Here is a 16,636-nt window from a genome sequence, read left to right on the forward strand (position 1 = left end):
AGTGAATTTTGTGAGAGATGCTAGTGTTGGCACGCAATTTCAGCTATTCCTGTTCCCTTTTTAGGAGCCCATAACTCTAATGCAAGAAGGAGGATATTAACGAAACTTGGAGACATTGGAAATACCAAAAATTATTCGGTCACATACCACTGTTGTTATGAGTAACTCAGGTGACCTATTGCTATTGGTCTTCGTCCGTCGTGCGTTAACAATTTTACATTTTTAACTTCTTCTTGAAAACTATTAGGCCAATCGTACTAGAAGAATCTAAATTGTGAAATTTATGGCTCTATCACCCCTGGGAAGCCACGGGCGGGGCCAAATATGCAAAAAAAAGCCAAATTTTCAAAAATCTTCTCTACTCCCATGCATGTGAGGAAAAAATTGGTTGCATGGTTATAATGTCCATGAGGCCCCCTACCAAAATTGTGAAATTTAAGGCCCCTGGGTCAGGGGTTCTAGCTCTAGGGTGGAGCCAATATGGCCATATAGTAAAAATGTATTAAATCTTAGAAAATCTTCTTCTCTACTCCCATATATATTTGTTAAAAACTAAATGCATGGTAATGATGTCCATTAAGCCCTCTACCTTAATTGTGAAATTCATGACCTCTCGGTTCGAGGTTCGGGCTCTAGGGTGGGGCCAATATGGCCATATTGTAAAAATGTATTAAATCTTAGAAAATCTTCCTCTCTACTATCATATATATTTGTTAAAAACTAAATGCATGATTATGATGTCCATGAGGCCTTCTATCAAAATTGTAAAATTCATGACCCTTGGGTCAGGGGTTCAGGCTCTAGGGTGGGGCCAATATGGCTAAATAGTAAAAATGTTTTAAATCTTAGAAAATCTTCTTCTCTACTCCCATATATATTTGTTAAAAACTAAATGCATGGTTATGATGTCCATTAAGCCCTCTACCAAAATTGTGAAATTCATGACCCTTCGGTTTGAGGTTCAGGCTCTTGGGTGGGGCCAATATGGCCATATAGTAAAAATGTATTTAATCTTAGAAAATCTTCTTCTCTACTATCATATATATTTGTTAAAAACTATATGCATGATAATGATGTCCATGAAGCCCTCAACCTAAATTATGAAAATTATGACCCCTGGGTCAGGGGTTCAGGCTCTAGGGTGGGGCCAATATGGCCATATAGAAAAATTTATTAAATCTTAGAAAATCTTCCTCTCTACTCCCATATATATTTGTTAGAAACTAAATGCATGATAGTATGATGTCCATGAAACCCTCTATCAAAATTGTGAAATTCATGACCCCTGGGTCAAGGGTTCAGGCTCTAGGGTGGGGCCAATATTGCCAAATAGAAAAATGTATTAAATCTTAGAAAATCTTCCTCTCTACTCCCATATATATTTGTTAGAAACTAAATGCATGATAATATGATGTCCATGAAACCCTCTACCAAAATTGCAAAATTCATGACCCGTCGGTTTGGGGTTCAGGCCCTAGGGTGGGGCCAGTATGGCCAAAGAGTAAAAATGTACTAAACTCTTAGAAAATTCTTCTTCTCTACTCCCATATATATTTGTTAAAAACTAAATGCATGGTTATGATGTCCATTAAGCCCTCTACCAAAATTGTGAAATTCATGACCCCTCAGTTAGGGGTTTAGGCTCTAGGGTGGGGCCAATATGGCCAATAAGTAAAAAAGTATTAAATCTTAGAAAATCTTCTTTTTTGTTATAAACTAAATGCATGGTTATGATGTCCATGAGGCCCTCTCCCAAAATTGTGAATTTCATGACCCCTTTGTTAGGTGTTCAGGCTCTAGGGTGGGGCCAATATGGCCATATAGTAAAAATGTTTTAATCTTAAAAAATCTTCTTCTCGATCTACTCCCACCCATGTGGGCTAAAAACTGAATACATGGTTATAATATCCACAATCACCTTTACCTAAATTGTGAAATTCATATTTCAGGACATAAGCGGGGGGGGGGGGGGGGGCAATATAGTGTTAATGCATATAATGTTTAAAAATCTTCTCTATTCTCACACATTTGCCAGTGTATAAAAAAAACTGACTAATAATTATGTTTACCAAGAAGTCCTCTACTGAAATTTAAATTTTCGTGTCCCCTGGGGTATGGGTTTTGACTCTAGGGTATGCTAAAATGAATGTATAGATGTTAATGCATATGATATAACGTTAAAAAATTATCTTCTTTACTCCCACACACCTGAAAGGAACACCGAATTCATAATTTTGTAGACCAGATCTTTTAGTTTTTCACCAAAATTGTAGGTTTCACAATTCTTTTTGAATTAAATGTGGTTGTCATTACAAATTTATAATTTTTCTGCTCCAGTATGAAACCTAAATAATAAGATGCATATATGAGACTCCATGACAAGTTTCTGTTGTGGATATATGCTACTCAGGTGACCGTTAAGGCCAATTGGCCTCTTGTTTGTTTTATAAAGGAGTAAGAGGGGAAAAAATTGTTGTCTGAGTCCTGGGTGAATTCACCGAAATTTCAGGTAAATTGATCGACTATATTGGCTTCGGGCACGAGATGCTATATAGGACGATGCTACATAAAGCAGATACCTCATGAAGAGGGATGGAAATGCAGAATACAAGTTTAACTTTTTAAAAAAGCTTATGGTCTTTAGAGCAAACCTTAAACAGCAATTACATATGTACTAGTAGTTATCAAAGACAATTTATTTCTTTTTGATATTAATAACACCTTCCTCTACATACCGTAGCGTGTGGAATATTTTTATGTCATTATGTGCCTTTAAAGCCAGCGTGCCTAAATTGAGAAATGTGTATCCGAGTTTGTAAGTTGAGATCGGGTAAAAGATATATTATGAAGTGTTGTAGAGTTGTATTTTTTTTTTTATGAAATCAAAGTTATACCGCTGCATTCAGCATCTTGTTTAACTAATATTAGCTTTACCAATGTAAGGTGCAAATGAATTTACCGATATTAGCCATTAACCATCAATTTTTTTTTTTTTTTTACATTTTTGTATTTGAATAAACAATAATAAATGAAAAGCAAATAATTTCAATAGATAATATAGAATATTGCTTTCACCTTGTTGGATCAAAGGCTGAATTTCATTTATAGCAATTTGTATTGCTTTTTTGTTTTCTTACTTTTGAGGATTCGAAATCTACGAAATTTGTTAATTTGTACGTGAAAACGATTAGCCGAAAATTATCATCCTTGCGCTGAACAGTATTTCAACCGATGAAATAAATGTAAATTTTCCCATGTAATTTTTTACAATCACAAAGGAGAGGAAGTGCGCAATCCCGAGACTGTTAATTATTTAAACTCTTTAGACGGTACTAAGGATTTTGAAGAGGCTAAAGGGCTGTTAGGGATATTGAAAATGAAACTAATTAGCAGTTTGTAGTTGCTCGAAACAAAAAACTTTAACACTAATTGTAAGTATTAATCTTTTGAAAACACATTCATGAAAGATATTAGGCCGTTTTATTTCAACAAGAATATAATTCCTGGGTCCTTGGTCAATTATTATACTTACATATATCTCTGTTTTCAGATGTAATATACTATAGTCTGTCCCAAGATATTTATGCAGCACATTTGGACGATTTTTAAAAAAAAAATACACATACCTGTGAAAGAAGTGCACTTGAAATAGTTGAAAGGGATAATTTCCAAGATAATTTCATTGACACATTATCAACTGTCACTCAGAAAAATTCACAGGAACAAAAACAGATTCCTTACGGAGATTTATTGCCTGACGTCATGACGTCAGGCATATCTAAGGTTTAAAAGTTGCAATCTCCGAAACAGTGCAGACAATGGGACAAGCAATATCATGATATTTCACAAATAGATTAACCGATGGACGTTTAAAATGTCAGTATTTACGTTCATAATTGATGAAAATGTTATATGGCATGTAATAACAACAGCGAGCAAGAGTTTTCAAGTAAAAGGGACGGTCACCATGCAGAGCACGTGTGTAATCCTGCTTTAAAAATAGATCAGCATTCAACTATATTTGAACGGTTAAAAAGGGGGAGGGGGTCATCGCAACAAGTTGTAACATATTGTCTATTACGGTACAATGTAAGAAATAATTGGTGTTGGATTATCATTAGTACAAGAGAGTCATCAGTTAGGATTAAAACAAATATATATTTATACAGCTGGAATGTTTACTGGAGGAACTAAATCGCCAAAGCGGGGTGTGACCCCATTTTCGTTTAGTTGGGCGATTTCATTAATCTTGAAAAGGGAACATAACTTGCTTGTTTTACTAAATGTACATTACCACATTTAAAAATTACTAATCAAGTGTGTTTCTTAATTCGATAGATTTCTTCCAAAACATCCGATCCAAAGTATAATATACATGTATGTAGCTGTTACAAAACATATGTCAAAAAATTCATCTAACCCCCCCCCCCCCCCCCCCCCCCCCCCATGGATCTCTGCCAATGGATGAGTTCATTCGTTGCGTGAACGGTAAAGCAGGACTTCGCGCCAAAATGTCTCATTCATAGTTTTTGTGCGTCGATTAGTTGACGAGTCTGTTGGGATCATGCAAATACCCCAGAGCACACCATGTGTTTACATCACAGGCACGTAGCATCGGGGGTTGGGGTGAGGTAGGCTGCTTCCCCCTCCCCTCTTTTTTCACAGCTGGCACTTTCTTAACTTTATAGGATAAATGGAAATATCAAGGATCTGCCCCCCCCCCTCCACTTTTGTACGAGCATGCAATAATGAAAAGTTCTGTAAATAAGGAATTCTAATTGAATTGAAGTTACAGTTAGGGTTTTTTTTCATGAATTTCTGAATTCATCCTTTTTTAATTGCTTGTCAAGATAATTTTAATGAAGCTGTCCACATACATTCAAAAACAAAACGTGTTTGTATACCCTCTAATTTTTAATAAGGTTGGAAGTTTTAAAAAATGCCTTTCAGTTGATTTTGCAATTAATATAACAAATACAATTTGAAAAAACGACTATTTACTCTCCAGCTTTCAAACTTACATGTACTTATATGATATGTGTGCATTCCTAAAAAATTGAATTAATAAAATAAATGAACTTCAAGTGATATATATGTACCTGTTCTAGATCGTAAAAAAAGACTAACATTTCGTCTTAAATTTGCATGTTCCATTTATGAATTTATGATCAGCAGCGAAAATTAAAATTCATTTCTGATATGATAGCCTAATTGATAAATGCATGCATGCTTCCATTGAATAATTTTGTTTAGTCAGGCAAGCTTTTTGGAAAGCTATTACTTGTAATGGGGAATGTTTACATCTTTACTCCATTCGGAATACATTCGGAATACATCGCGCAATTTTTCAACGTTATCCGGGCTTGCTGCAATACCAAATCTCCGTAGACATCACATTTTTTAGCATTGTATTGAAACCTGATATGCTAACAGGGGCGTTTCGACTGAGAAATCTTGGAATTTTTTTTATTCTTTTGAATGAACATCGTTTGAACCCTGAGGTATTTATAAATATCAAGCAATTAAGCAAAATGTGAATCCAAGATATCTTGGGACAGACTATATAGCAATATATTCGATGATGGGGCGGAGCGCGATATAACAGTATACAGATGGACAAACAGACGCACGTTTGTACTGAATTACAGACGGAAAGGAGTAAAACAATATGCCCCCTCCAGCTCGTCTTTGTCTGAGCATAAAACATTTGGTATAAATTCTATGAATATCTTAAAATTTGTAGGCATGAAAGCACTTTTAAGGTCAATTTTTGATATAATGAAGTAATTATTGTGGTCAAAGTCCCATAACTCCAATGAAAAGTATCGACCAAGGCTGATTTAGGAACTTGACCAAGGTATTAGTGGTACAAATATTTGGTATAAATTTCATGTAAATCCGTCAAAATTTGTAGGCAAGAGAGCGCTTACAAGGTCAATTTTTGGATAAAACGGAGTCATTAGTGTGGTCAAAGTCCCATAACTCCAACAAAAAGTAACGACCAATGCTGATTTTCGAACTTGACCAAAGTATTGGTGGTATAAACATTTGGTATAAATTTAATGAAAATCCGTCAAAATTTGTAGGCATGAGAGCGCTTACAAAAAAGTGGGACGGACGGACGCCCGGCATTTTTATGTCCCCGCTCCGCGTTGCGGCGGGGGACAATGAAACATTAACTAAATGTTACAAATGAATTTATTTTCTGCATGCAGGCGATGTTGGTTCTCATGAGACGATGGGTTTGAAAAGATTCAAAAAGCTTAGTCGTTATTTTCATCTTAAACTTTCTGTTACATGTAGCTCTGTTTTTGTTGGAAAAGCCATTAAGAAGCCTTAATTGGAGTAAAATTGAATTATTGTCGTCCTGAATAAAAATTGATTTTCTATTATATTCCTTATAAGTCTTAATCTTTCTCCTGACAAAAATTAATGATTTTTTCAAATCTTATTCATCATAAAAGATTAAGCTACAGGCAGACTTATCATATTAGCAGGTTTTTGCAGCAAAATAAAATTCTTTAAAAAAATACAGCTTATATTGCTTTAAAAGTTAAGCGGGCACGAGATTAAAGTCATCTGATTTACATCGAAATAAGCAGTCGACCTTCGGACAAATTTTACCGCATTACTTACAACAGACCTAGTCCAAAATTCAGAAGAGACTGACATATATCGCACATTTAACACGCGAAAATTGTTTTAAATCAATAATAGCTGCATATCTACTACTATGGGTTGACATTCGACAAGCAACAAGAATTGTCAATCAGAGCAGACTACAGATCGCTAGATCTTCAGCTACGTTTCATAATGTATATGGATCGTTTATGTATGTGTAATGGTTAAAATTATACGTGGTATTTGCGCGAATCGCGTACCGTATATTTTACCTGTGTTTATTCTATTTATAGAGTTTCTGTTCAGCGCAAATTCTTTTTTTTAGAGATTATGTTTCTTTAAACTTATTAAAAATATCTTTTGAACATTTATCTAGTTGTTTTCGATTCTATTATGATAATCAGCAAAGTGAGACTAATTTGTGAAATTATTTATTTACTTATTATAATATTTGAGATTTAAACTAGTCTAACAAGTTTATACGGAGTCTCACTTCGCTGACGCCCTTGAGAGTGTTCAGGTGTGAAACGGGTGAAACGTGTGAGTGAAACTAGTACCTTACATTATTTACGGTAAGAGAGTTATTTTCATGTTTGGAATAACTATTCATTTGTATTATATTCCATACACAGTAATTTAAATATCATTTATGTGAGAATAATAAAATTGTTTTATATGCAGACTGTTTAGAGAAATGTATAGCGATTTGAGATAACTTCTAATAAGTCTGTAGTATTTTTGGATTTAAGCATAAATATATATGGTGGGTTTTTTTATTATATACAGTCATACCTGTTGCAAGTGAGTGCGCTAGTCTACTAATTGACTGTGTGTGGCACCGCCGCCATATATTGGAGGTTCGTTGATGTCATATTTTGAAGTAAATGCAAATTGTGTATTATTAATTTTTTAGTGTTTCTGTGTGTGTCTATTTGTAATATGAGTTATTTTGTTTATATAGTAGCTCATTGCCAATAAATTTAATATTTAATTGAAATAAAGAACTTGAACAGAATAAGCGATTTTATTCTATTACAAAATGGCGTCGTGGACAGGATTTCAATCATTTTAATTGGCAATGAGTTACGGTTAGGGTTCCATACACTGTGAAGACGCTCAACGTTGTGATCTGATGTGGCTGTGGCAATTTTGGCTGAAGACCCTGTTATTGTGTTGACAATACTTCGATGATCATCATAGACTAACGGTCAACTGATATCAAGAACTACGTACAAACACCGTTCTCAACGCAACGATACATTGTCAAGGACCTTGGACATTCCATCCTCATTACAGTGCGCGTGTTCCAATCAACAATCAACGCCCATTGAGGTGATAAACAACAATTGCACCTATTATTAACTGTAAACTCACTTATAACATTGTTTTTGTGCATTGATTTGTATTTGAAAATGCCTACTAAAAACGAAATCAAAGAATTATTTGACCGTGAAAGAGAAAAGTCTGACCAGTTAGAAAGTGAGGTATTATTACTACATCGAAGGTTAAAGAAAGCAGAGCATGAATTAAGTTTGAAAGATGAAGAAATGAAACAAAAGAGTGATTCAAATCCAAATAAAACTGTGTTTGTTGCGAGAGAGAAGAAGATTGCAAGGTTGTGTGGGAGACCTGTGAAAGAGAGTGACCCTGATGTAGCAGAATGGCTTGATGATGCTAGGCAACATTTGAAAGTTATCAATGACAATGATGCTAGGATAGATTTTTTAATGGATAACTTAGGTGGTCAAGCTAAAGATGAAATAAGGTTGAGACCAAGACTAGAGAGAGATACAGCAGAGAAAATCTTAGAAATCATTAAGAGTGTTTTTGCAAGTACAGAAACTCTCGGAGCGCTGCAACAACAATTCTATCAACGAGATCAAAAACACGGCGAGTCGCTGCAAAAGTATTCGTTAGCCTTAATGAAACTTCTTGATAAGATCGTGGCAAAAGATGAAAACGCGGTTACCGATTTTGATGAAATGTTGAAAGAACGGTTTGTTGAGGGCATTAGAGATTCATCTCTCCGAAGAGAGATACGACGGTTCTCATTCGAAAAGAAGGCTATGTCATTTGGTGAGTTTAGACAAAAAGTGTTACAATGGTCTGAAGACTATAAAAATGAACCACTTAGCAAATCATTTTCTGCACATGAAATCACTTCACAGGAAAGTGTTAAATCAAAGGTTGTTAAAGATCAGAGTGAAGATCAATTGTCAGAAATTTTAAAAATATTGAAACTTCAGCAAACGCAAATTGATGAAAATCAGAAAGAATTGAAAAAAATTGTCTGAAGCCATGAAAACAAGTAAACCACAGTATGAAAATAAGTATTTGCAAGGTAGACAATTTCCAAATGTTAGACAGTCCCATTTAACATGTTTTCGTTGTGGTGGGAAGGGGCATAAAGAGCAAGACTGTAGTACTCGGTTAGACACCAGTAGTTTTTCGCGCAAAGGTAAGTCACAGGGGGCATCGTTCTCTAATCTTCCTTTAAACGAGAAGCGTCTGTTGTAGAGAGTCGCCCAGCGGACGAGAGAGCAGAGACGAAAGACTCAATTGATAAGAGAATCATAGACAGAGCTATAGGACAATGTCCTGTCGTAACGGTACAGATTGAAGGTAAGCCAATTTCGTGTCTAATTGACACTGGTTCACAGGTATCTACAATAACCGAGTCTTACTTTCGAGATCTGTTAAAATCTGAACCCAAATTGATTGACGTAACAAAATGGATGAAAGTGTCTGGCGCCAATCACTTGCCTATACCATACATTGGTTATATTGAGGTAGTGATAGACACTGCGCATGGTTCTGTGCCAAATGTTGGTGTACTGGTTGTCAATGATACCACAGACCAATACGGTAAGCAGAAAAAGTTGCAAGTTCCCGGGGTACTCGGAAGTAATTTCTTCCGTATTTTAAAGGAACAGGTTGAGCAAAATTTATATTCAGTCACTGAACATAACGATCAGTTGTTGAATACGTTGTCGATATTTGAAATGAGTACGTCAATTTCAGGTTCCAAAAAGTTGAGTTTTGTCAAAGTTGCAGGTCAAGATCCTATAAAAATACCAGCCAATTCAATGAAAGTTGTTATAGGTACTACACGTCAGACTTCTAGAAACTTTAGTGGTTTGGTACAAGCAGTACACGGTAATTATGGCACTCTTCCTAAAAACACCTTATTGATTGATACCTACGCAGATGTAGAGAACGGCAAGATCCCAGTCAGAGTCGTTAACATAGGAGACGAAGATGTTTGGTTGAATCCGAAATCCAGGCTTGGTATACTTCATGATGTAGAGGTTGAGTTTGCTAGCCAGCCGAACTGTCATGCAGAAATAGAGGTAAGGAATCAAGAGATCAATGTGTCTATAAAAAGTATTCAAAAAGGGAAAGATCATGATGTCAAAGCAGTTGTCAGTACAAAGAATGCGATTCAGATTCATGGTGTAGAAGTAGATGTTGGAGAAAATTTATCAGTTGAGGAGAAAGAAAGATTAATTTCAATTCTAAATACTCACCAAGATGTTTTTTCTAAGAACAGTGACGATTTAGGGTTTACTGATACTGTCAAACATAAGATTCTTACATCAGATGAAGTCCCTATCAAACTACCACATAGACGCATCCCTCCTAATCAGATCGAGGAAGTGAAGTCGCACATCCAGACTCTCCTGAAGCAAGGCATAATCCGACCAAGCACAAGTCCCTATGGTGCTGCCGTTGTCCTGGTGCGCAAGAAAGACGGAAGTTTACGACTTTGCGTTGACTATCGACGACTCAATCTTAAGACGATAAAAGATGCGTTTCCTATTCCAAGGATTGAAGAAGCATTGGATGCACTTCATGGAGCAAAGTTCTTTTCTACTTTAGATCTGGCACAGGGTTTCTATCAGGTACAGATGGATGAGCATGACTGTCACAAAACAGCTTTTAGAGTTGGTCCTTTGGGTTTGTATGAGTTTGTTCGCATGCCTTTTGGTCTTTGCAATAGTCCAAGTACGTTCCAAAGGTTAATGGAAGCTTGTTTGGGTGACAAGAATTTTGAAATTCTTCTTTTGTACCTCGATGATATTCTCATTTTTTCTCAGTCTTTCGATGAACATTTAGAACGGCTTGTATTTGTGTTTGACAGGTTAAGAGCTCACAATCTAAAAATCAAACCGTCAAAGTGTCATTTTTTTCACAAGGAAGTGAATTATTTAGGTCATGTTGTCAGTGAAGATGGTGTCAAAGTTAACCCTGATAAAATTGCTGTTATTAAAGACTGGAAAACACCTCAGACAGAAAAAGATCTTCGTTCATTTTTAGGGTTAGCCGGGTACTATCGGAAATTTATTAAGGGGTTTAGTCAGATTGCTGCTCCGCTTCATTCTGTTTTAACTAAACAGGAGAAGAAGGTCACAGGTAAGAAAATGGTAACAAAAGAAATTCCGTTCAAACAAAAATGGAATGCAGATTGTGACAATGCATTTGAAAAGCTTAAATCATGTTTAACGAGCACTCCAGTTTTAGGCTTTCCAAACTTCAGCTCTCCATTTATTGTTGAAACTGATGCGAGTTATGATGGATTGGGCGCAGTTCTGAGTCAGCAACAGGAGTCCGGAAAAGTAGTCATCTCTTATGCATCTAGAAGTCTCAGACCAGGTGAGAGAAACATGTCGAATTATAGCTCAATGAAATTAGAGTTACTTGCACTCAAATGGGCGATAACCGAAAAGTTTCGAGACTATTTACTGGGTAGCAGTTTTATTGTATACACAGACAACAACCCTCTTAGCTACCTTAAGACATCAAAATTAGCTGCTAGTGAGTTAAGATGGGCATCTGATCTTGCACAGTTTAATTTTGATATCAGATATAGATCGGGAAAAGCGAACAAAAATGCAGATAGTCTTAGCAGAATGTACCGCGAAAGTAATTCAGAAGAGATTTTAGCAGATTTCTCGCAATCTACTTCTTTAAGAGAAATTATTACAGATTATCAGAGACTTGAAACGGACAAAGATCTTGAAATCATTGAAAGAAAGGAATTAACCCCCATTTTACCAGGATATACAAATGAGGAACTCAGAAAACTTCAAACGGAGGATCCAGATATCAACAGAATTTTCCAATGGTTGGAAACTGGTCACAAACCAACTTCCAGACAAATTTCAAGAGAAAGGAGAGAGGTGAGGAAATTTCTTCGAAAGTTTCATTTGTTACAACTGAAAAATGGTGTGTTGTACATGACCAGTAAAGGCTTGGACGGTGAGTATTTGCAATTAGCTATACCAGAATGTCTTAGACCACAGATAATGGAGTCTTTGCATGATAGTTCCGGACACCAAGGTCATGAGAGAACAATGGCACTTATAAAGAAAAGATGCTACTGGCCAGGAATGATAGCGGATGTTGTAAGATGGATTGAAAGATGTGAAAGATGCATGATCGCTAAGACACCGATCCCTACCATCAGACCATCACTAGGTAATTTATTAGCAAAGAGACCTTTAGAGATTTTGGCAATGGATTTTACTCTGTTAGAGAAAACTTCAGATGGGTTTGAAAACGTTTTGGTTCTTACAGACGTGTTTACAAAATACACAATGGCTATTCCTACAAAAAATCAGAAAGCTTCAACAGTTGCTAAACACTTGGTCAATGAATGGTTTCATAAGATTGGTATCCCTAGTCGATTGCACAGTGATCAAGGTAGGAATTTTGAAGGTGAGGTCGTGAAGGAGCTATGTAAAATATATGGTATTAAAAAGTCACGTAGCACGCCATACCATCCTGAGGGAAATTCGCAATGCGAAAGATTTAACAGGACACTGCACGACAGGTTGAGAACTCTCGACGCAGATCAAAAGAGAAAGTGGACAATGTATTTACCAGAACTTGTTTATGTGTATAATGTTACTCCTCATTCTTCCACAGGTTTTTCCCCATATTATCTCCTTTATGGAAGAGAACCGAAATTACCCGTAGATTTCTTACTAGGGATCAACAATGACAGCGAGTCCTTCGAAGTAGATGAATGGTTACATACACACAGAGAACGCCTTCGATACGCATGGGCTGCTGCTGAGAAAAACACAGAAAAAAGTGCAGAAAAACGACGCGAGTTCCATGAGAGGAAATCTACTCCTTGCTCTATTGATGTCGGAACAAAGGTTCTCTTGAGAAATCATGTACAAGGTAGGAACAAAATACAAGATGTGTGGAAACCAGATCCTTATATCATAACTGAGAAATTGCAAGAAAATGTTTACAAGGTTAAATCAGCGGATGGGTATGATGATGTAAAAGTTCTACACAGGAACGAGATCTTAGATACTAAGGAAAAAGCCCAAAATGATATTGACCCTTGTGAAGAGCCTGACTCAGACGAGGAGATAAAGACATTCGAAGTTACAGAAATAGAGAATGAAGGAGATAACCCTGATCCAGAATCTCAGGTAAGTTTAGATGAAAACGATAATAAACAAGAGTCGATGCCTCCGGAAGATAATATTGCAGAGAACAAGCAGTCTGATATTTTAGATTCTCCATTGCAATTTACCTCGGGTCAGAGTCCCACTGACAATAATGTTTCTGCTGGACATGGGCAAGAAATACCTCTTAGACGCTCTAATAGGTCAACGGCGGGTAAGCATCCCAACCCTTTCAATTTGCCTAAATCAGTGTTATCCAGAAACATGTCAGTAAATGCAGATTCTTCTAGTTCTGAGTTTCAGGATTTCGGAAATGCTGTAGCAGCATTAGGTGCAAGTCTAAGCGCAAGCTTAAGTCAAACGTTTTCAGAATACTTGCATATGAAAAACAGGTCAAACTCAGATGATTGTACATAGATTTTTTTTGAATGGGTATCCAGTTTTATATGTTTGTTGATGAGGGCATCAACATAATTGCGCGGGGGAGATATGTAATGGTTAAAATTATACGTGGTATTTGCGCGAATCGCGTACCGTATATTTTACCTGTGTTTATTCTATTTATAGAGTTTCTGTTCAGCGCAAATTCTTTTTTTTAGAGATTATGTTTCTTAAAACTTATTAAAAATATCTTTTGAACATTTATCTAGTTGTTTTCGATTCTATTATGATAATCAGCAAAGTGAGACTAATTTGTGAAATTATTTATTTACTTATTATAATATTTGAGATTTAAACTAGTCTAACAAGTTTATACGGAGTCTCACTTCGCTGACGCCCTTGAGAGTGTTCAGGTGTGAAACGGGTGAAACGTGTGAGTGAAACTAGTACCTTACATTATTTACGGTAAGAGAGTTATTTTCATGTTTGGAATAACTATTCATTTGTATTATATTCCATACACAGTAATTTAAATATCATTTATGTGAGAATAATAAAATTGTTTTATATGCAGACTGTTTAGAGAAATGTATAGCGATTTGAGATAACTTCTAATAAGTCTGTAGTATTTTTGGATTTAAGCATAAATATATATGGTGGGTTTTTTTATTATATACAGTCATACCTGTTGCAAGTGAGTGCGCTAGTCTACTAATTGACTGTGTGTGGCACCGCCGCCATATATTGGAGGTTCGTTGATGTCATATTTTGAAGTAAATGCAAATTGTGTATTATTAATTTTTTAGTGTTTCTGTGTGTGTCTATTTGTAATATGAGTTATTTTGTTTATATAGTAGCTCATTGCCAATAAATTTAATATTTAATTGAAATAAAGAACTTGAACAGAATAAGCGATTTTATTCTATTACATATGCCTAAATAAAAATATTGCTAAATGGATCTAAATTTTTAAACTTTAAAGCATATGTGTTGAGTTTCTGCTAGGAATAGGAAAACCGTACAACCACGTGAATGTAACCTCCCTCCCCTTCCCCCCTCCAAAAATCATTAGACACCACAAAGCTTGGGGATTAGGAAAAATAGATTTTATGAATTCAAAATGGTTTTAAGAAATACTTGTGTCATATTTATTTTGATCTGATGAATTTACATGTATTTCCCTAAATAATGCATTTCCCTATACAATAGTCATGTCGCGAGGGGATGCTCCGCTTAGCAGTGCCCTTGTTTCATTCCGTTATTGCACATCAAAAATTTTCAGATAAAATCAGTATAATTTAATGATTTATTTTTGTGTGTATGTGTGTGCATATGTGCGTGTGCTTGCCTCAGACCGACTACATAATATAAGACCATGATGATGAGACAAGATGGACATTCAGATGACTCCACCTAAACATCGAAGCATTGATGAGAGAATGATTAAATACAAGGGAAGATATTTTGCAAGACAATATATGCCAAATAAACATGTCAGGAGAGGTCTCAAGGTATACAACAGTATTGGTATAAGAATAGAGCAACATTTCTTACCCCAACATTCCCAAATTTCAGTGTTTATTTTTTTTCACATATTAACCATGTTCATTTGTCTATTTGTGTTCTAAAAAAACATTTACCTGTGTCTTTGTCCAGAGATTCGCACACGAATCGCACCGTTCGGAGTTCATTTATGCCATCTCGAACAGCAAAGTCTTCGTAATTCAGCTGGTATTGCCTAGGGACTTAATCAATGCAAGGTGCAAGATAAAAAAATGTCTTTTAAGCTGACAATGCACCACTGCACCATGCTCGTGTTGAAGAGGAATTTTAAAAGACTAGGGTAATAGAAGCCATGAGTTCGCACATTTATATCATATAAAACTTTACTGTTGGCAAAAATTTGGAAATACTATCCAAAATCAAGCTGAAGTCATCAATACATCCAATCACCTATTAGAAGTCATTCTCATACATGTTAGAATTTCACCTTGTAATACATTCACAATGTGTAAGACACATATTGGCATGTATTCGACCCAAGGGATATTTAAACTATATGTATTAAGTGCAAGTGTTTGCTTTGTTTATGTTTTCCAAGAGGAGGGTGCGACTTTGATATTGCAAGTTGAATCAATTTAATTCACTAAAACTTTTAACTATTCCGCTAAATTATTTGCACGACCCTGTACCTATATTGAAATCAACGCTTTATATGACACTGAATGAAAATACGTAAAAACATGTAAACAATGAAAATATGAGAGTGACGTATTCTCAAATATTTTTATAATAAAGAAATTAGCGACATCAAAGAAATTTGGGTGCAAGAAGACACAAAATTGACTTAGGCTAAATAAACAATGCCTTATGACATAGAAAAAATTGCTTAGTGCATGTGTCATGGCCATTAAAAATTGTTATTTAAAATTGATTTTAGAAATGAACATAATGAAAAGCAGAAGACCTGAATATATTTTTACAATTTTATATTTTATAATTTCACTCAGTATTTTTTTAAACTAAAGAAAATTTAAAGTTCCAAAATCCTCGTTCTGTCCATTTGAAATATTGAAATAAACACCATATACATGTATAAAACTGAATACACACATGCACCACACCTTCTTTTGCTAAGTTTTAGTTCTTATCTGCTTCTTTATTAAGTACATATATCAATTATACTCTATGCAGAAAGCCTATTCTAAAAACATTTGAGGTTGTTCTAAAATGATACCATGAAAATAAATCCATTTAAATTTCACAATTGCAAAAGCATTGTTAAACAAGTTGCCAACTATTTGTCCAAAGCCCCGAATCAACTTTAGGCAATATGAGCTGCATTTCCATGTTGATTTTTTTTACACGATAATGTTATTTTCTTCCAAATTGACAAAAGATATTATGGTTGTTAAATTTCTGTTAGCCATATTTTTGTGGTAAAAGCCGTTAAGAAGCCTTAATTGGAGCAAAAATGAATTATTGTCGTCCTGTACAAAAATTGATCAGCAATATATTCCTTGGAAGAGAAATACTTCTTCTGAAAAGAAAATGATGGTTTTTAAAATCTTATCTATCATAAAAGTTTAAGCTACATGCAGATTTATCATACTAGCAAGTTTTTGCAGCAAAATGAAATTCTAAAAAATACAGCTCACATAGCTTTAAATAACTAGTATTAAACACAATCTTTAACTTAAAATCTCAAA

The 16,636-nt window shown here is 35.3% G+C and overlaps 1 long non-coding RNA gene across 1 annotated transcript; it reads left to right on the top strand.

Annotated features, from left to right (window-relative positions):
* The first annotated feature begins 6,840 nt into the window (after window positions 1-6,840).
* On the top strand, window positions 6,841-7,639 carry LOC136274880 (uncharacterized). Its single transcript, XR_010713326.1, has 2 exons — window positions 6,841-7,478; window positions 7,583-7,639. It is a non-coding gene; the product is annotated as an uncharacterized lncRNA (long non-coding RNA).
* Window positions 7,640-16,636: the final 8,997 nt, after the last annotated feature.

The sequence above is a fragment of the Magallana gigas genome, chromosome 4, assembly GCF_963853765.1.
Source record: "Magallana gigas chromosome 4, xbMagGiga1.1, whole genome shotgun sequence".
Taxonomy (NCBI): Eukaryota; Metazoa; Mollusca; class Bivalvia; order Ostreida; family Ostreidae; genus Magallana; species Magallana gigas.